Raw genomic sequence first — 22,599 nt, 5'->3', positions numbered from 1 at the left:
AGGGACACTTCCTGTTTATTTGTGGGCAGGTCACATGACCGCATGTGTGTGTAGCCATGCATTGGTTTAATCATACCATATGACCTAATCACGTGACCCGGTCACATGACTCGCTCCGGTCACGTGACTTGCTCCGGTCACGTGATTTGTTCCGGTCACGTGACCGGCACCATGTCCGGACATACGGCAACTCGTGTCACTTCCTGTCTTGTATTCATTAGACATCAGGTCACATGTTGGAAGCATACATGTGACCGGCATCATGGGCCGGAAATGCATCATTCCCTTACTTTGAAGCCTCTAAAGGGTCACGTGACCGGGTGCAGAGATAGCTATATTGCCCTTAGTAAACGTTTTACCTTCATTCCACAATACAAATCCGTTATCATACTTATGAAACTTCACTATAGGCAGTATAAATTCTTTGGATAGATAGTTGTGGGTATATGAGGAAGGAATAAAGATCCCATAACAGCGATAATTATCAGCAGTTCCAATAAATAATTCGATGCAGTATTAATAAACATAAATAAACACATAAAGTATAAACTTCTTTCGATTTGTTTTGATCATAGACTACGATCAGATATAAATATTATTCCAAGTATATATACAGAAGGTTATCAAATTGTTTATTTAAAGAAAATAAACATATACTTGGAAGGAGCCTTTTCCTCCTCCTCTCTTTGCTGACATCTTGTGGTGGGTTTCCATAGTGGCATTTCCTAAGGAGATGTCTAGTGATTTTCACAACCACCATCAAAGATGTAATCTTGGAGGTTGATTTCTTCCAAGTATATGGAGAATGTATAAACATATTGTATACATAAATCTTTTATGTTATGTGTATATTTTTCTTTTTTTCATATTATTTTAAGTATTTTAATATATTTCGCCAACACAACAATATGTATACCCATATATCTATATACCTATGTCAAATTATCTATTGTAAAGATCGAAATAGATATATGCGTATGGAGAGACTTTTCTTCTTTCCTTAGTTAATAGTATCTTATTTTGAGATTTCATGTTGATCTTTGAACAGAACCACCTAGTCAGCTCCATATTAATTGTTGAAGATATGAGTGGGTTGATCATTTAAACCATATGTGAGGGGATCAATTCATTTTCCTAAAATTATAATACTGCATTTAGTTCCAACCCTTCATTGAGACCACTGGGGTGTAATGTATTAAGCTGAAAGGTCCAAAAAATCTCTTGACGGCATAGTTTAGTGAATCTGTCTCCCCCCCGGGTTGTTTGCGGAATGTGTTCTAATCCGATTAGCCGCAGGGAGCTAGGGTCTTTGTTGTGGTGGTGAAAGAAGTGCCTTGATACACTATGTTTTGTGAAACCGATGGTAATGTTTCTACGGTGTTCCATAAATCTAGATTTTAAGGCTCTGGTTGTTCTGCCAACATATTTGAGACTACACCCACACTCCAACAAATAAACGACCCAAGTTGTGTTACAATTAATGAAACTAGAAATATTTATAAATTTCTCCTCTGATATTAGGTTTATGATTTTAGTTTTATTCCGTACATATGAACAGGTAGTACATCTGTTGGCCCCACATTTGTAGAAACCTTTTGGTTTCGTGGTTAGCCATGATGTTTCACCCTTTTTATATATTTCCTTTTCTTGAGTTCTTATTTGGCTGGGAGCCAATATTGTTTTTAATGATTTATTTTTCTTAAAAATAAATTCTGGCTTTCTAGGGAGTATGTTACTTAAAATAGGGTCACTCTGTAACATATGATAATTTTGTTTCACTATATTCCTAATTTGATTAGATTTGCTGTTAAATTTAGATATAAAAGCCAATTCTTTTTTCTCAGAGGGGGTTTTTTGTTTAGGATGGAGGAGTGTGTATCTATCAATTTTTTCTACTTCTGCACTTGTTCTATCTAGTAGATGTTGAGGGTAGTCTCTATCTGAAAAGGATTCTAACAAACCTTTGGCTTGCGTCTTAAATGATTGGGTGGAGGAGCAGTTTCTTTTTATGCGTAAAAGTTGACCCTTTGGAATATTGTTCTTCCATGATTGATGGTGTGCACTTCTGTAATTTAGATATGAGTTATGACCCACTTCTTTTATATAATTGGAAGTGTGAATACAATTATCAATTATTTCCAGTGTGATATCCAAAAAATTGATTTTAGAGGAACTGTAATGGGAAGTGAATTTTAAATTATAAGTGTTGTTATTGAGGGACGTGACTAGTTCCGAAAAAGTGTCTAAATCCCCATCCCAAATGAAAAATAGATCATCAATGTATCTTCCGTATAGGACGAGACGTGCGCCGAGCCCGCCCCCCCAGATGAGGTTGTCCTCCAACTCCCCCATATATAGGTTGGCGTAACTCGGCGCAAATCTCGTCCCCATAGCGGTTCCCATTGTCTGGCGATAAAACGTGTCCATGAAAAGAAAATAATTGTGAGATAGTATGAAATTGATAGAGTCGACAATAAACCCCCGGTGTCTCTCGGAAAGGTCTGCATCTTCTGCTAAGGTTCGATCTATCACCTGTACACCTTGTTCATGAGGAATATTTGTGTACAAGCTGGATACATCCAGAGTAGCAAATGCATAAGATGATTTCCAAGTGATGTTTTGAATCAATTCTAAGAAGTGCATGGTATCTTTTATGTGTGACCTTAACCGAGAGACACGCGATTGGAGGTGACTGTCGACATAAGCTGAGAGGGAAGATGTGAGGGAATTAACTCCTGAAATAATAGGTCGGCCAGGGGGTGATGTGATGGATTTGTGAATTTTTGGCAAGTGATAATAAATGGGGATAGTGGGATGAGGGGGAAACAAAAATCTAAGTTCGTCTTTGGATATCACACTGTCGGAAAATGCAGCTGACAGAAGTGCATATAGATCTTTATGGTACCGGTGGGTGGGATCGTTAGCCAGAACTTCATAGAAGTTCACATCCTCTAATTGTCGAAGCGCTTCTGTGACGTAATCTTCTCTGTTCTGTATGACGATCCCACCCCCCTTGTCTGCTTCCTTAATCACAAGAGTGGTGTCTTTGATTAGATTTCTTATGGCTCGTTTTTCCCATTTATTTAGATTACTTTTAGATTTTGTTTCTGACGAGCATATGTTTTGGAAATCTTCTAAGGTGGCCCTATAAAAAGTCTCCACTTGACTACTTTTAAAACTGATTGGGAAGAAATCTGACTTGGATTTGCATATCTTTCTGTCGGTGTCATATATCTTTTTAATCTTAATAGGGGACTGAGAATCATCCTGAAGTTCTTCTAGTATTTTAAGAGTGGGATCATCTGTAGAGTCCAAAATAATGGGTATGGCATTAGGCTCAATGTTTATATTCGCCTTTTTTGCGAAAAATCTTTTCCTGCAGAGGGTCCTAATAAACCTATTCAGCTCTACATAGAGGTCGAACATATTGGGGGGTTCTGTGGGGGAGAATTTTAGCCCTTTGCATAAGAGTGATACCTCACTGTTTGTTAGAGGTTTGGAGGATAAATTATAGATGCTCCTACTGTTATTTGCTAGTTTTCTAGTTTTTAATCTCTTATATTTCTCTTTTTTGCCTCCCCGTCGTCCTCTATACTTTGATCTCTGCCTCTTTTTGGGGTATATGTTTGTTGTTTTCTCCCCCTTATTTGATCCCTGTATTGGTATTCTCGCTGATCTAAAAAAGAGGAAGAAGAGGAGGGGTCTCGTGCAGGGTATTTTTCTTTTTGTTGAGCCTGTTTTGGTCGGGCCCCTCTCTGTATGTATCCTTTGTTTTGAAGATGAGTAGGTATATTCTTACTCGGGGACTCTTCCTGATCCTGGCTGGTTGAATTTCTGTTCATTTGGTTCCCCTTACTATATTCTATATTCCTTTTTTCTTTATGTTTGAAACCTGAATTAGAATTTCTAAATTTGTCTCTATATGTTCTAGTTTCACCATTTTTTAAATCATCTATATCACGCTTAAATTTTTTGCATTTCATCTCAGTGATAGACATTTCAAATTTGATCACCCTCTCAGAGACTACACGGTCTCTTTCCAAGTATTCTGCGGAGGTTTTATGATTGTCAAGTTTTTTCTTTAAAATGTCTATCTCTGATACCAAGGATTCCACTTTCTTATTTCTAAACCGAATGACTAACTGAGCATTTGTCTAAAATGCTTTCCCATTCATTTTGAAACTCAGGGATCTCTCCAAAGATTGAGGGCTTGAATAAGCGTAAACCCCTTGGAATTAGTTTTTGATCAATATATTTTTGCAGGTTTATGCTGTCAAGCCAATGTTTGGTCTCAGCCTTTAGTAGATCCTCAAGTTTCAAAAAATCATTTTTCAACAGATCTTCTTTATCCACATTTGCTATACTTTTATCATGGTCCCATTTTGACATATACATTTGTCTCCGATTGTATCTATCATTAAAAGAGGAGAAGCAACTCATCTTAGCAGCCAGACGATAACTATGTGAGTGTGCAAAAAAAATAAATTACCAAGGTAATTTGTCCGGCGCTGTTAAGAGGGTATGCTTATCCTTTACAGCTGCTGTTTTAAAGGGATAGTTGGTCCCTGAATGAGTAATAAAAAGTAAGGTATATACAGCGCTAACAGAAAACTGGATATGGGAAAATAATCACAATTTATTAAAAGACATTGTTGCAACAAATAAATTCATATATAAAAGAAGGACATTATTTTGTCATTAAAAAATAAATAAATAAAGAAATATATATAGGGCAGGCACAGCAATTTTTGTTTGATAAATTACCACACGAGGAGACCGAATAGATGTACTGGTATAAGTCCTTGGAATGGTAGCCACAGTCCTAGGGAGCAGTTTGCAGTGCTAGCAGGTGAGGTCCAAATATAAGAGGCAAATCTTTCAGATGTTTGATCCGGACTGAGGTGCGTCCTGTTGGATTGGTGGATCTTTCTGTGCCTCGTGGACATCCGCTATTTTTCCCAATTAGCTGGTGGACTTCTAGGCTGGTTTCCAAGTTCCAAGAATGGTTCCAGTAATATACGGCTCCTCAGAACCAACGCGTTTCGCTGTATTCACAGCTTTTTCAAGGTGTATGTGCCCTCTGTGTGGATGCCCTTTTTAAAGGCTGTGCTGATTGCCCATTGAAAACAGCTGAGATCGATTTTAAATATCTCAATAAGTCAAAAAACAAAACCATATCCAGTTCAGATTATTTGTAATTGGTGGAGACAAATGTATATTCATAAACCCAACAAAATTGATTAGTATAAAAGAAGATATATAATAAGAATACAGGGACACTTCCTGTTTATTTGTGGGCAGGTCACATGACCGCATGTGTGTGTAGCCATGCATTGGTTTAATCATACCATATGACCTAATCACGTGACCCGGTCACATGACTCGCTCCGGTCACGTGACTTGCTCCGGTCACGTGATTTGTTCCGGTCACGTGACCGGCACCATGTCCGGACATACGGCAACTCGTGTCACTTCCTGTCTTGTATTCATTAGACATCAGGTCACATGTTGGAAGCATACATGTGACCGGCATCATGGGCCGGAAATGCATCATTCCCTTACTTTGAAGCCTCTAAAGGGTCACGTGACCGGGTGCAGAGATAGCTATATTGCCCTTAGTAAACGTTTTACCTTCATTCCACAATACAAATCCGTTATCATACTTATGAAACTTCACTATAGGCAGTATAAATTCTTTGGATAGATAGTTGTGGGTATATGAGGAAGGAATAAAGATCCCATAACAGCGATAATTATCAGCAGTTCCAATAAATAATTCGATGCAGTATTAATAAACATAAATAAACACATAAAGTATAAACTTCTTTCGATTTGTTTTGATCATAGACTACGATCAGATATAAATATTATTCCAAGTATATATACAGAAGGTTATCAAATTGTTTATTTAAAGAAAATAAACATATACTTGGAAGGAGCCTTTTCCTCCTCCTCTCTTTGCTGACATCTTGTGGTGGGTTTCCATAGTGGCATTTCCTAAGGAGATGTCTAGTGATTTTCACAACCACCATCAAAGATGTAATCTTGGAGGTTGATTTCTTCCAAGTATATGGAGAATGTATAAACATATTGTATACATAAATCTTTTATGTTATGTGTATATTTTTCTTTTTTTCATATTATTTTAAGTATTTTAATATATTTCGCCAACACAACAATATGTATACCCATATATCTATATACCTATGTCAAATTATCTATTGTAAAGATCGAAATAGATATATGCGTATGGAGAGACTTTTCTTCTTTCCTTAGTTAATAGTATCTTATTTTGAGATTTCATGTTGATCTTTGAACAGAACCACCTAGTCAGCTCCATATTAATTGTTGAAGATATGAGTGGGTTGATCATTTAAACCATATGTGAGGGGATCAATTCATTTTCCTAAAATTATAATACTGCATTTAGTTCCAACCCTTCATTGAGACCACTGGGGTGTAATGTATTAAGCTGAAAGGTCCAAAAAATCTCTTGACGGCATAGTTTAGTGAATCTGTCTCCCCCCCGGGTTGTTTGCGGAATGTGTTCTAATCCGATTAGCCGCAGGGAGCTAGGGTCTTTGTTGTGGTGGTGAAAGAAGTGCCTTGATACACTATGTTTTGTGAAACCGATGGTAATGTTTCTACGGTGTTCCATAAATCTAGATTTTAAGGCTCTGGTTGTTCTGCCAACATATTTGAGACTACACCCACACTCCAACAAATAAACGACCCAAGTTGTGTTACAATTAATGAAACTAGAAATATTTATAAATTTCTCCTCTGATATTAGGTTTATGATTTTAGTTTTATTCCGTACATATGAACAGGTAGTACATCTGTTGGCCCCACATTTGTAGAAACCTTTTGGTTTCGTGGTTAGCCATGATGTTTCACCCTTTTTATATATTTCCTTTTCTTGAGTTCTTATTTGGCTGGGAGCCAATATTGTTTTTAATGATTTATTTTTCTTAAAAATAAATTCTGGCTTTCTAGGGAGTATGTTACTTAAAATAGGGTCACTCTGTAACATATGATAATTTTGTTTCACTATATTCCTAATTTGATTAGATTTGCTGTTAAATTTAGATATAAAAGCCAATTCTTTTTTCTCAGAGGGGGTTTTTTGTTTAGGATGGAGGAGTGTGTATCTATCAATTTTTTCTACTTCTGCACTTGTTCTATCTAGTAGATGTTGAGGGTAGTCTCTATCTGAAAAGGATTCTAACAAACCTTTGGCTTGCGTCTTAAATGATTGGGTGGAGGAGCAGTTTCTTTTTATGCGTAAAAGTTGACCCTTTGGAATATTGTTCTTCCATGATTGATGGTGTGCACTTCTGTAATTTAGATATGAGTTATGACCCACTTCTTTTATATAATTGGAAGTGTGAATACAATTATCAATTATTTCCAGTGTGATATCCAAAAAATTGATTTTAGAGGAACTGTAATGGGAAGTGAATTTTAAATTATAAGTGTTGTTATTGAGGGACGTGACTAGTTCCGAAAAAGTGTCTAAATCCCCATCCCAAATGAAAAATAGATCATCAATGTATCTTCCGTATAGGACGAGACGTGCGCCGAGCCCGCCCCCCCAGATGAGGTTGTCCTCCAACTCCCCCATATATAGGTTGGCGTAACTCGGCGCAAATCTCGTCCCCATAGCGGTTCCCATTGTCTGGCGATAAAACGTGTCCATGAAAAGAAAATAATTGTGAGATAGTATGAAATTGATAGAGTCGACAATAAACCCCCGGTGTCTCTCGGAAAGGTCTGCATCTTCTGCTAAGGTTCGATCTATCACCTGTACACCTTGTTCATGAGGAATATTTGTGTACAAGCTGGATACATCCAGAGTAGCAAATGCATAAGATGATTTCCAAGTGATGTTTTGAATCAATTCTAAGAAGTGCATGGTATCTTTTATGTGTGACCTTAACCGAGAGACACGCGATTGGAGGTGACTGTCGACATAAGCTGAGAGGGAAGATGTGAGGGAATTAACTCCTGAAATAATAGGTCGGCCAGGGGGTGATGTGATGGATTTGTGAATTTTTGGCAAGTGATAATAAATGGGGATAGTGGGATGAGGGGGAAACAAAAATCTAAGTTCGTCTTTGGATATCACACTGTCGGAAAATGCAGCTGACAGAAGTGCATATAGATCTTTATGGTACCGGTGGGTGGGATCGTTAGCCAGAACTTCATAGAAGTTCACATCCTCTAATTGTCGAAGCGCTTCTGTGACGTAATCTTCTCTGTTCTGTATGACGATCCCACCCCCCTTGTCTGCTTCCTTAATCACAAGAGTGGTGTCTTTGATTAGATTTCTTATGGCTCGTTTTTCCCATTTATTTAGATTACTTTTAGATTTTGTTTCTGACGAGCATATGTTTTGGAAATCTTCTAAGGTGGCCCTATAAAAAGTCTCCACTTGACTACTTTTAAAACTGATTGGGAAGAAATCTGACTTGGATTTGCATATCTTTCTGTCGGTGTCATATATCTTTTTAATCTTAATAGGGGACTGAGAATCATCCTGAAGTTCTTCTAGTATTTTAAGAGTGGGATCATCTGTAGAGTCCAAAATAATGGGTATGGCATTAGGCTCAATGTTTATATTCGCCTTTTTTGCGAAAAATCTTTTCCTGCAGAGGGTCCTAATAAACCTATTCAGCTCTACATAGAGGTCGAACATATTGGGGGGTTCTGTGGGGGAGAATTTTAGCCCTTTGCATTTTGACTTATTGAGATATTTAAAATCGATCTCAGCTGTTTTCAATGGGCAATCAGCACAGCCTTTAAAAAGGGCATCCACACAGAGGGCACATACACCTTGAAAAAGCTGTGAATACAGCGAAACGCGTTGGTTCTGAGGAGCCGTATATTACTGGAACCATTCTTGGAACTTGGAAACCAGCCTAGAAGTCCACCAGCTAATTGGGAAAAATAGCGGATGTCCACGAGGCACAGAAAGATCCACCAATCCAACAGGACGCACCTCAGTCCGGATCAAACATCTGAAAGATTTGCCTCTTATATTTGGACCTCACCTGCTAGCACTGCAAACTGCTCCCTAGGACTGTGGCTACCATTCCAAGGACTTATACCAGTACATCTATTCGGTCTCCTCGTGTGGTAATTTATCAAACAAAAATTGCTGTGCCTGCCCTATATATATTTCTTTATTTATTTATTTTTTAATGACAAAATAATGTCCTTCTTTTATATATGAATTTATTTGTTGCAACAATGTCTTTTAATAAATTGTGATTATTTTCCCATATCCAGTTTTCTGTTAGCGCTGTATATACCTTACTTTTTATTACTGCCTGGCACAGTGGCAGGTAGAAGGGAGCAGCGCCGGACAGGGAAATGTATACAAAGTTCCCTGCGCGCGGTGCAGCCAGAGAGCCCCCAGTCCCGTTCCTTGCACCCACCAGTCTCGCGCAACTAGTAACTACAATCCCTAGCTGCTGCTGTGACTGAGTGCACTCTGGGCAGAGGGGCGGGGTGGGGGAGAGAGGGACCACGATCACCCGCTCGTCCACTCTTCTCTCACTCTTTCTCCGTTGACGGATTCCTTTTCAAGCTGCTCGTCACTGGAGATCTCCGGAGTTAACACCAAAGGAGGAGCCAGGCTGCAGTTCTAGGCCCAGGTCCATGTAAGTAAATAGCAATATAATTGTCATTCACTGACTGTTCCCATCACCCTTCCCTTCTCTCTTTTACACGCTCACCCACTGCTACTGTTGTTAACCTTTCCCTCGAATCACCCTCTCCCTGTCACCCACTAATGTTGCCAGCTCCTTAGCATCACCCTCTCCCTGTCACCCTTTCCCTGGCATCACCCACTGCTGTCACCCTCTCCCTGGCGTCACACTCTTCCTGTCATGCTCTTCCTGCCACCCTCTCCCTGATGTCATGCTCTTCCTGTCACCCTCTCTCTGGCACCCTCTCCCTGGCGTCACTCCCTGTCACCCACTGCTGCCACCCTCTCCATGGTGTCACCCTCCCCATCACCCTCTCCCTCCCCGGCATCATCCACTGCTGTCACACTCTCTCTGGCATCACGCTCTTCCTGTCACCCTCTCCTTGGCATCATGCTCTTCCTGTCATACTCTCCCTGTCACCCACAGCTGTCAACCTCTCTCTGGCGTCACCCTCTTCCTGTCACCCACTGCTGGCTATTTTGTTGTCCAGAACTTCCATTAACTTAATGGCGCCACACCCACAGTGCTATTAAGTTAATGGAAGCCCTAGACAACAAAATTGCATTCATGTCCTCCTTCCACTCCCTTCCCAGTACCAAACACTATTTTTTTTTTCTATAAAAATTTACAATATATTAGCCGCCTGCTCGTCACAAGGTTGATGAGCAGGCAGGCTGCGGAAACTGGCGGTGGAGGCGACATCAGACTGAGATGCGAATTAGTGGTGGAGGGCCGGGGCAGTTGATGGTGGGCGAGTTTGTAAGCCATTGGCGTAGGCGGGGGTAGCTGGCATTGGCTCAGGGGCAGTAGCGGGCATTGTCTCAGTGGCGGTAGGGGTCATCGCCGGGATTCTGTGGATATTATCGCTGCAATGCCTCACCAGCCACTGACCTCACCGCACGCTACTGGTGCAAACACATTGTCGCCGCCCACTGGGGAGTGTATTTTCGCTTTGCAGAAACATTCTGGGCAAAACAAGACCAGCCCTGAACTTACTCTTCATGTGCGATGATTCTAACATTGGAGGGTTGGCTTTTGACGTCATACACCCGCCCAGCGTTCGCCCAGACACGCCTGCTTTTTCCCTGGCACGCCTGCATTTTTCTAAGCACTCCCTGAAAACGGTCAGTTGACACCCAGAAATGCTCCCTTCCTGTCAATCTTCTTGCGGCCGCCAGTGCGAATGAAATCGTCGCTAGAACCTGTGCAAAACCACAAAGGACTTTGTACCTGTACGTCGCGCGTGCGCATTGTGGTGCATACGCATGCGCATAAATGTAGATTTGTAACCTGATCGCTGCGCTGCGAACAACGGCAGCTAGCGATCAACTCGGAATGACCCCCATGGTTTTGCCCAACTGCTAACAAATTTGCTGCTGCGATCAACTCTGGATTAGGCCCCAAGGGCAGTAGCCAAGGAAATTATTGTTTAGATGTGTTTGTGAAAAATCAGTTTTGGGTCCCAGCTGAGATTTGTTAATAAACTCAATAAATGCAAATGTAAAATAGCCCACAGTGTTAGTATAGCTTTGAGAAAGAACGTATTTTTTTGTATTTGTATTCTATGTAATTGTTTATATACCATTGATTTCCACAGAGACATTGATGAATCCAAAAGTATTCAGTTGGCAATTTATAACATTTATATTTATCACAAACATGAGAACGTCAATAAAACAAACTATTAACACTCTAGTTTAGATGTAAAAAACTCAATAAAGATTTATTGTGCTGTATTGACTTAATGACTTTACGTCTTTTGTGAGTTTATTGGAAAATGTAATTAGGAGCATCACCTAACTGGCAAAATTTCAAAGTGCAATAAAACATTTTTCAGCAGTGCTTTGTCATACAGAATATAGCATTGTTACAGCTTATTAGTCAATAGGAAAGCAATATAAGGGTATGTTTTCCTGCACAATGGACTATAATATAATAAGGCCCATTTATTTTCTGTAAGGTATTCAAAAGAAACCCCTACAGTACATGGAATTAGTACTACAGTACACAGGACTAGATTTATACCCCTCAACATTTTAGAAGAATCTATCAAAAGCACCAATCTATTTGCAGAATGCTATGGAATGTGCTGCCAATATTTAACTACATGTTATTATAAGTAAATAAGTAAACAGATAAATAATATTTTAGAATTTGATGAATTTTCAGTGATCAGTTTAACCAGTGTTAACTTGTTCCCAATATAAGCAAATATTTAACCACTTAACTGACTTTTTTTTTTTTTCTGAAAAAACGCTCAGAAATTATTGGGTGAAGAAACTCGTCCAAAATGATTTTAATTAAAAAAAACTTTTTCTTTTTTATAAAAAAAAAAGTTTTATTCACCAAACATTGGAACATCAGATCATCACCATTGGAACATCGGTAACATCGTGACCATAAGGTCCCTCTGTCCAACTGTCCATACTGTGTATCTCATACCCCTTTTCCAATAAAGCACGGGTCGCAGCCCCCTTTTGAACAGCGCTCACCAACCCGGCATATTGCCGGGTTGGTGACGCTGCTACTGACGCGGCAGGGGCGACGCTGGGAGATCACATGATTTCCCAGCGCCGCCCTCCCTATACACTGTGAATGGGAGCCGTGTCGCTTCGACGCGGCTCCCGTTCACACTAGACAGCTAGCCGGGTTGAACACGTGTTCAACCCGGCTAGCTACCCGGGTAGGATTCCCGGATCACTTGATCCTGGAATTTGCCGGGGGACCCTTTTCCACTAGGGAAAAACACGGGTAAATGCGTGCCCCTGCACATTTACCCGTGTTTCTAAGAGCTAGTGGAAAAGGGGTATCATTGGCTGCATCATTTGCGAGCAGATCACTGCCTGGTGTGGTCACAAACAATGCAACCATGCTAGGCAAGTGGTTAACGAGTTATCCGATAGAGGTCACATTGCTTTAAGCTTTAACTATAAATGCACCAAAAATTAAAACAGGTACTTATTGGCTGATGTAGAATCATTGTTTTTGCTCTATATAATAAACAATACCTTGCATTTAAAATTTATTAACGTAGCTTTACAAACATAAAGCTAATAGCTAGATCTTAAGCCTCGTACACAGTGAGCAACATTCCCCTAATGAGCGACTAGCGATATATTGCTGAAGGCTATATCGTTCAGCGGTATATCGCATACACACTGAACGATATCGTTCAGTGACGTCACCCCCCACATTCCCCAAACATGCAGATGAACGATGTAGTCAAAGTTGAGCTGCATGTTCGATAGACCAAAGATGAACGTGAAAGACCTACGGGTGTGCGCATCGATTATCAGTCATGCATACACACTAGACGATATGAACAATAGATCTTTATAAAAAGATTGTTATCGTTCATATCGTCCAGTGTTATTGCCCAGTGTTTACGGGGCTTTACGTTGAAACTCTCCTGTGAGTTAGATCATTCTAAGACTGATTCAGAGTATGTGATGGTTTGTGTACTTCTCCGATTACCGTTCTCTCATTTCTTACTCTCCTATAAAGGAACCAAGACTACTACACACAGAAACAGTGTCAGACTGGGATATGTAGGGCCCACCGGGGGAATGCAGTGGTAGGAACCCATGTTTAGGGGTGTGGCCAGTCTGCAGAGGGGGTGTGGCCTACCACCTCATTGGTTTGACTAACCATAAGAGAGTGCAACGTCTGGGCCCCTTCATAAACATATACAGTAAATTCACCAGCTACATGCATGATAATGTACCAGATTAATAACAGATTAATAACAGCAATGCACTGTCAAAAATAGACCATAGTCCAGTACAAGATAACATATGTATAATATATATGCACTGTCTGGAACCTGATCCTTAGAGTTTGAGGTGAGCCCCCAGGCAGTGGGTCCACCGGTGGTTTCCCCTGTACCCCTGCGGGCCAGTCCAAGCCTGCACAGAAACATATGGTAACATATACCAGACACATTTTTTTACTTTATGAAAACTGATGCAATGGAGCTGAGAATGTCGATTTGATTACCTTATTAAACACTCTAAGAGGTTAAGAGACAAAGTACGCAATTGGCGTATGAGGTACCGTAAGGGTACGCTCTTAGCGTAGCGGACGCTGTATCGGGAGCGAGCCGCTCGAGCAACACAAACGCTCGCGAGAATACGCTGTTGGTATCGGGCACACTATAGGTGAGCGACTACCGTAATGCTACGCTATCAGCGTAGCGGACGCTCGAGACCACGAGGAGATCACGAGCGGCGCAGACGCTCACAAGATAACAATCATTAGACCTTGAATGTAACACACAGAAAGGATATTCTTATACTGTAGACCTTGTACTGAAACACTGTAGCGATATAACGCTGCTTAACCTTGTTTACACTAAAGCTGTTTGAGCGATAGAGACGCTCCTATTACCCTCTGCAATATAATGAATACACAATACCGTGCTAAGGATCCAACACCTTTTACTAACAAGCTTTAAGTTATATCGAAAAGGGGAAAAACAGTTTACAAGTCATACACTACATTATAACATATAAATCTAACAGAATATCTAGACAGAAATATACAATAACGTTACAATCTTAAACTAAACAGAAAGAGAGAGAAAATGTGGCCAATACAAACAAAGAGCAAGATGATTACAGAGAATTACTTACACACACACACTGGGAACGATCGCAGCGCAGCCTGGTACCAGACCCCAAGTTTGTCAATATGATAACCCTTTGTGGAGAGAGTGGGGGAGCTGTTCAGGCTGGCTGACCTTATATACACTACACACAATACAGTACAATGGTCCCTACATTCTTATTGTTCATTGGACACAGGAATTCGTCTTTGCATTATAACAAAAGGTCATAGGTTGATTCATACAGGTGGGCTGTGACTATTTCCAACTGCTCAGGTGGGTGGGAAACTAGGTTTCCCGCCGCATGGATAAGTAAGTGCAAATAATAGTAAAAGTCCATAAACTTCTTATGTCCATAACTATTCGCACAAGCGATTAATCCGCTTCAAACCAACACCGGAATATTGCTAATTAAATACTCTTCCGATGGATACTAAACACCACTGTATAACCTCTGTCTGACCCTTCGTATCAAACAAAGAGGGATCTCTTTGTCTATGAACATGCTACATTAACTAAACTTTCAGATTCTATCAAAGGGACCATAATCTACAAAATACATGTTAGGGTCTCCTGCCCTGTGCTGCCACGTCGTCATGGCAACCGGGAGACAAGTGCTAGCGGAGTGACCTGAGCGCAGCTGATACTCCGGTTCGGGTCTTTTGCTGTGCAGTGGTTATAGGCTCTGTGCATGGCAGGGGATCCGGTGCTGGTTTTTGTGCTCACAGTCTGTGAGGTCTGAGTGGGGCGTGGACAGCACCTGCTTTATAAGTCCTCTTCTCAGGGTAAGCAGATGCTGCTGAATCTTTGTTGGTTAGTCAGTTTCTGAAAGTTAGCCAGTACTGTGTAGCTTTGTATTTGTTTGTTGCTTACTGCAAATAGGCCTGGGGATTTGGTATTACACTCTGCCAATCCAGACCTAGCAGTAAGACTGGAGTCAGTCGTTTAGCTTGCTGGGGTTCTGTTACTACTCTGTGAACTTAGCAAGTTTGCGGCTGTATTCTAAGACTTGCCTGTCTAATCCTGTCTCACTTTGCTAGGTGTCAGGGGTCAGTTTAGTGGCAGTAAGCTGAACCTGTGCACTGCAAGTGAGAATTAGGATTGTGGAGACTCTCCTTGTGTCTATCATTCCATCTCTGACCAAGGAGTTTACTGCCACACCCGTTGGTAACCCTTTAGGGTTTTGCTGTTGCCCTTAGCAACAGCATTTCGGGTTCTCTACGTATTAAAACACAACATCTTGCTTTTCCCATCTGAGCAGTTCTAATACAAGGGAGATACCCAGTTCCTTAGCCTCTGGGCTTCTCTGTTCACTTTGTGTGTATTTTGTTACCCTATCACCTTCTGTGTACGTTATGTCATATTCCCCAGTCTGTCTGTAAGTCCATTTGTTTTGCATAACAGTTCAAACACCAGTACTTTCCTGCAGGCACTGGTGTGCATAACATATTCAGCAGCCTAATACTCCTGTTGAAATTTTGTGGGAATATGGAGCATACCCCTCAAAATACGTTGCAACAGGTGGTCGATCAGGTGCAGGTCCTGACTCGACAATTTAATGATTTGTCCATTAAAATGCACACCTCCCAGGCTGCTGGCGGAGCTCCCGCAGCAGCAGCACCTGCAGGGGTTAAGGAGCCGAAAGTAAATCTCCCGGATCGTTTTTCTGGAGATCGCTCGCAGTTCTTTTGTTTCAAGGAGAGCTGCAAGCTATACTTCCGGCTTAGGCCTCAGTCTTCTGGGTCGGAGATTCAGCGGGTGGGCATAGTGATTTCCTTGCTACAAGGAGACCCACAGGTCTGGGCATATGGGTTGCAGCCTGACTGTCCGTCGCTTAAAAGTGTTGATGCTTTTTTTACGGCACTGGGCATGTTGTATGATGACCCTGACAAGACGGCCTCAGCCGAGGCTCAGATTTCGATCCTTAAGCAAGGGCGAAGGCCAGTTGAGGTTTACTGTACGGAGTTTCGGAGGTTGGCCCATGATACCCAGTGGAATGACCCAGCCCTGAGACACCAGTACCGAAGAGGTCTTTCTAACCAGATAAAGGACCAACTGGTACAATATCCCTTGCCTGATAGCTTGGATCAGCTCATGCAGTTATCCATCCGGGTGGATAGACGGCTGAGAGAGCGTAGGCTTGAAAGGGAGACTGAGATTTCCTTCCTTCCCAAGGGATCCTCAGACTCTGAGGAATTTTCCGAGGAGCCTATGCAGATTGGGGCTACCCGCCTCTCCTCGCGTGAGAAGACGCGGAGGAGACAGCAGGGGTTGTGTTTGTACTGTGGGAATAAAGGTCATGTGGTAGTATCATGCCCAGAAAAGCCGGAAAACTTCAGGGCCTGAGGGTGATGGGAAATATCCTGTCAGGCCAGAAGTCAGAATTTCCCAAGAAGACTTTTATCATTCCGGTGACCTTGAAGATCCTCGGTCAAACTGTCAAGACTGAGGCCTTTGTGGACAGTGGGGCTGACGGGGTTTTTATGGACCGCCAATTCGCCCTGAAACACTCTGTTCCCTTAGTACCCTTGGCATCGGAAATTGAGATTTGTGGGTTAAACGGGGAACCATTATCCCAAGGTAAAATTACCTCTTGCACTAGCCAGATTTCTTTGTTTATTGGAGCCACACACTCTGAAAAATTGTCCTTTTATGTGACTGTCTGTACTTTTGCCCCATTGGTGTTGGGGTTACCCTGGTTAAGGGCCCACAATCCTCAATTTGACTGGGTCTCTGGGGAGATTCTTAGTTGGGGTACTGATTGTTTCAGGAGTTGCTTGAGCCTTCCAGTCAGGCTCTCGCAGCTAAGTTTGCCAGGATTGCCAGGGTGTTATGCAGATTTTGCGGACGTGTTCTCCAAAAAAGTTGCAGAGGTACTACCTCCCCATCGCCCCTATGACTGTGCCATTGATTTGTTGCCAAATGCTAAGCTTCCCAAGAGCAGGTTGTACTCCCTGTCACGTCCTGAGACTCAGGCTATGGCAGAGTACATTCAGGAGAACTTGGCTAAGGGATTTATCAGACCTTCACAGTCTCCAGTTGGGTCGGGGTTCTTCTTCGTGGGTAAAAAGGACGGTTCGTTGCGACCCTGCATCGACTTCAGGGAATTGAACCGTATCACGATTAAAAACTCATACCCACTGCCTCTCATTTCGGTCTTGTTTGACCAGCTTCGTACTGCCACCATTTTTTCTAAGATTGACCTACGCGGTGCGTACAATCTAATCCGAATAAGAGAGGGGGATGAATGGAAGACTGCCTTTAATACCCACTCAGGGCATTATGAATATTTGGTGATGCCTTTTGGGCTCTGTAATGCCCCGGCAGTCTTCCAGGATTTCATGAATGATGTGCTCAGGGAATATTTGGATAGATTCTTAGTTGTATACTTAGATGACATCCTAATCTTCTCCCATTCCCTGGAGGAACATCGGAAGCATGTACGCTTAGTCCTCCAGAAACTCAGAGACCACCGGCTTGGGGCGAAGCTGGAGAAGTGCGAATTTGAAGTTCAGCAAATCGCATTTCTAGGATATATTATCTCCCCAGAAGGTTTCCAAATGGAGGGTTCCAAGGTACAGGCAGTCCTGGATTGGGTGCAGCCCACTAGTTTGAAGGCGCTTCAGCGTTTCCTGGGCTTTGCGAATTTTTATAGACGATTTATCGCTGGATTTTCGTCTATAGTGGCGCCCTTGGTGGCACTCACTAAGAAAGGGGCGGATGTTGCTCACTGGTCTTGTGAGGCTAAAGCGGCTTTTGCCCGTCTCAAAAGGGCATTTGTTTCGGCCAAGGTGCTGCGACACCCAGATCCAGAGCGTCCTTTTGTGGTGGAGGTGGATGCCTCTGAGATGGGTATTGGGGCAGTGCTTTCTCAGATGGGAGTGTCTGATAATCGCCTTCATCCCTGTGCTTACTTTTCCCGTAAATTTTCGCCTGCCGAGATGAATTATGACGTGGGTAACCGGGAATTGTTGGCTATTAAGGATGCACTCGAGGAGTGGAGACACTGGCTTGAGGGGGCTAAGTTTGTGGTCTCAATTCTCACTGACCATAAGAATCTGGCATATTTAGAGTCAGCGAAGCGTCTCAATGCCAGGCAGGCACGATGGGCTTTGTTTTTTGCTCGCTTTAATTTTTTGATAACATATCGCCCTGGGTCAAAAAACATCAAGGCTGATGCGCTCTCGCAGAGTTTTGCTCCAATCCAGGAGACCACCGAGGAGCCGTTGCCCATTGTTTCCCCATCATGTATTAAAGTGGGCATTACCCAGGACCTCTTATCATTAGTCCTTAGAGCACAGGAGCAGGCTCCTCCAGACCTTCCGGTAGGTCTTTTGTTTGTGCCTCCTAGGTTAAGACAGCGAGTGTTCCTGGAATTCCATGCCAAGAAGTCTGCAGGTCACCCGGGTATTGCCAGAACTCGGGAGTTGCTATCTAGGGCGGTGTGGTGGCCCTCGGTGGCTAAGGATGTGGATCAGTGGGTTCGGGCATGTGACATCTGTGCCCGAAATAAGACTCCTAGAGGGGTTCCTGTTGGCCCGTTACATCCACTCTCTATCCCATCTAAGCCATGGACCCACATTTCAATGGATTTTGTGGTGGACGTGCCCAAATCCTCGGGGATGACAGCCATCTGGGTTGTCGTTGACAGTTTTTCGAAGATGGCGCACTTCGTTCCACTGGTTGGGCTGCCATCGGCCAGACGCCTGTCTGAATTATTTATGCTGCATGTTGTGCGTCTCCACGGGTTGCCACTTGATGTGGTCTCTGACCGCGGATCCCAGTTTGTGGCCAAATTCTGGAGGGCATTTTGTTCCGATCTCCAGATTTCTGTCAGCTTGTCGTCGGGCTACCATCCGCAGTCTAATGGGCAGACTGAAAGGGTGAACCAGTCCTTGGAGCAGTTCCTCAGGTGTTATGTCTCCAAGTGTCAGACTGACTGGGTTGCTCATCTGTCCATGGCGGAGTTTGCCTATAACAACGCGGCTCACTCTGCTACAGGGATCTCTCCCTTCCTTTGTGTGTATGGGCATCATCCTAAGGCCAATTCTTTTGACCCCCTGGACTCCACGCCTGGTGGTTCCTCTGTGGTTTCGGTCCTTAGAGGTATTTGGCGGAAAGTGAAGAAAGCCCTTGTGTCTGTGTCATTAGTGACCAAAAGGGTTTTTGATAAGCGGAAATGACCCTGCAGCTTCAAATTAGGAGACTTCGTCTGGTTGTCTACCAAGAATTTGAAGTTGAGACAGCCATCTCATAAGTTAGGCCCCCGGTTCATCGGCCCTTATAAGATCACCAGGGTTATCAATCCGGTGGCATTTCAGTTAGATCTGCCCCGTTCTTTGGGTATCAATAAAACATTTCATTGTTCCCTTTTAAAACGGGCGATTAGTAATCCTTCTTCCAGTGGAAGACCTTCCCCTCTTCTGATACGTGGCCAGAGGGAGTTTGTTGTTGAAAGGATTCTTGACTCCAAGGTGGTTCGGGGTCGGCTGTCATTTTTGGTGCACTGGAAGGGGTATGGCCCGGAGGAGCGGTCGTGGGTGCGCAGTTGTGATCTTCATGCCCCCAGACTGATACGCTCTTTCTTCTCGCAGTTCCCCGATAAACCCGGTGGTAGGGGTTCTTTGACCCCTCGTCAGAGGGGGGGTACTGTTAGGGTCTCCTGCCCTGTGCTGCCACGTCGTCATGGCAACCGGGAGACAAGTGCTAGCGGAGTGACCTGAGCGCAGCTGATACTCCGGTTCGGGTCTTTTGCTGTGCAGTGGTTATAGGCTCTGTGCATGGCAGGGGATCCGGTGCTGGTTTTTGTGCTCACAGTCTGTGAGGTCTGAGTGGGGCGTGGACAGCACCTGCTTTATAAGGCCTCTTCTCAGGGTAAGCAGATGCTGCTGAATCTTTGTTGGTTAGTCAGTTTCTGAAAGTTAGCCAGTACTGTGTAGCTTTGTATTTGTTTGTTGCTTACTGCAAATAGGCCTGGGGATTTGGTATTACACTCTGCCAATCCAGACCTAGCAGTAAGACTGGAGTCAGTCGTTTAGCTTGCTGGGGTTCTGTTACTACTCTGTGAACTTAGCAAGTTTGCGGCTGTATTCTAAGACTTGCCTGTCTAATCCTGTCTCACTTTGCTAGGTGTCAGGGGTCAGTTTAGTGGCAGTAAGCTGAACCTGTGCACTGCAAGTGAGAATTAGGATTGTGGAGACTCTCCTTGTGTCTATCATTCCATCTCTGACCAAGGAGTTTACTGCCACACCCGTTGGTAACCCTTTAGGGTTTTGCTGTTGCCCTTAGCAACAGCATTTCGGGTTCTCTACGTATTAAAACACAACATCTTGCTTTTCCCATCTGAGCAGTTCTAATACAAGGGAGATACCCAGTTCCTTAGCCTCTGGGCTTCTCTGTTCACTTTGTGTGTATTTTGTTACCCTATCACCTTCTGTGTACGTTATGTCATATTCCCCAGTCTGTCTGTAAGTCCATTTGTTTTGCATAACAGTTCAAACACCAGTACTTTCCTGCAGGCACTGGTGTGCATAACAATACATTACATGGTCAAAATATGTAACGATCGAGTCGCCCGCTAGACGCACACAAACTCTACCGTAAATGCGCATACCGTGCGCCTGCGGGTGCACGCACCAGCGGGTATGCGTACGCACGGGAGAGCGTGGGCACGCGCAGCGGGGACACGCATGAGGTGCAAATATGGTAGTGTGCATCATGATATTTTTCTGACTTTGACAGTCCACCCTTTGGCAGTCACCAATAACTGCCACTTCCTAAAACATTTCAAAAAGAGAAAAAAATATATGTCATGTGTAAATATTTCTATGGTTGGGTAGGGGAGGAGAGGAGATGGTGAGAAAAGGGTATGACCTAGTGAGATAGCAGAAGCATGTGTGTATGAATTCATGTTTGGGGGGTCATGTATCATCGTGCCGTACGTGTCTTAAATCAAGCTTCGAGGTATTGCGAAGTATACATTTGAATTCCTTCTTATCCCGTGGTACGGGTCTGTGGATGGGCTGTCAAACTTTACCGAGCTCTTTTCGGCTTTTGGTTGCAACAAAAATGGGGGAGCACATTTTAGTTGATGATACATGAAGGGGGGGTATGTGATTGCTGATATCTGTGCCTGTATTCCCTATCGACTATGTGTGTGCTTTACCTGAAGGTTGTAGAGATGAAGATAAGAAACAATTATGGTAAATGCAGTGATATTCTATGTCAGGTTAATGAACATTTGTCGGTTGAAGTCTTGTCTGGTGTCTGTTGAATGCAGTCTTCTTTGGGCTTTTGCCAAAAAGTGCGAGCAAAAAGCTTTGTCAATGTCCATAGACTTACAAAAGTGTTGGGCTAGCGTAAATTTAAAATTTCTAGGGAAACTGGGGGTCTATGGCATAGTTCATCAATTATCTGTGTACAAGGTTGTCAAAACTTCTTCTTTAATCCATCTGTTGTCTGTATACAGGATCGTCAAATTCCTCGTCCAAGTGGGTCTTTTTACCTTGGAGAAAACGGAGAAACAGGTGATAGAAACGGACCGTATAATCGCATTTTCATCACATCATTGTCTCTACCGTTGGGTCATAAATCAAATCCATTGGAATTACAATTTCCTCACTCCTTAGACTCATTACCCTGGTACTCCGTTTGCACTTCGTTAAAGCCTGACCGCATCTAAATATCAAGCCAATCGATATGACAACACCTAAGATACATAGAAGAAACTTCCCTACATCCATTATGACTCCTTGAGCCCATTCTCCTAAACCAGAGAACCAATTTCGCGGGTTCAACCATGACACCCAACCAGTCAGCTCATTACCCACAGCAGCAAGGGTGAGATTGTGTCTCCTGCGAAATTCCCACTTTAATTGGAGAATATCGTCCATCTTTTGGTCTATGACCTCGACCGGATCCTTGGTACTATTCGTAATATAAGTGCAGCATTTCCCGCCGTACTGCGTTGCCAGTGTGACACAATATCCACCTGTCACTGCTGTGAGATAATTAAGAACCATTCTATGCTGAACCAGTTCTGTTTTATAAGCTTGAAGCTCCCTTCCAGTATACCTAAAAGTGTCGTCATACATTTCAGTGATATTGTCTAATAAGTTTGCAAGCGCAGATATGTATCTATAGTTCAGCACTCCTCTGGCGGTGCGAGTGATATCTAACGCGATTAGGAATTGAATCCCGGTGGATTCGTGGATCAGATCAGAGGCCGGATGCTCTGTCCTTTCTGTCAGTTGCCTTTTAACTACGTGCTCGTAATGAGTGTGA

General features: G+C 42.9%; 1 long non-coding RNA gene across 1 annotated transcript in view; it reads right to left on the bottom strand.

The window, feature by feature from the left end:
- LOC135050727 (uncharacterized) overlaps positions 1 to 22,599 on the bottom strand; it is a 56,773-nt gene that overhangs the window by 15,567 nt on the left and 18,607 nt on the right. The gene's annotated exons all lie outside the window — the stretch shown is intronic.

The sequence above is a fragment of the Pseudophryne corroboree genome, chromosome 2 (genome assembly GCF_028390025.1).
Source record: "Pseudophryne corroboree isolate aPseCor3 chromosome 2, aPseCor3.hap2, whole genome shotgun sequence".
In the NCBI taxonomy this organism is placed as follows: domain Eukaryota; kingdom Metazoa; phylum Chordata; class Amphibia; order Anura; family Myobatrachidae; genus Pseudophryne; species Pseudophryne corroboree.
The sequence above is the reverse complement of the archived record's forward strand: the minus strand, read 5'-3'. Positions and strand labels throughout refer to the sequence as shown.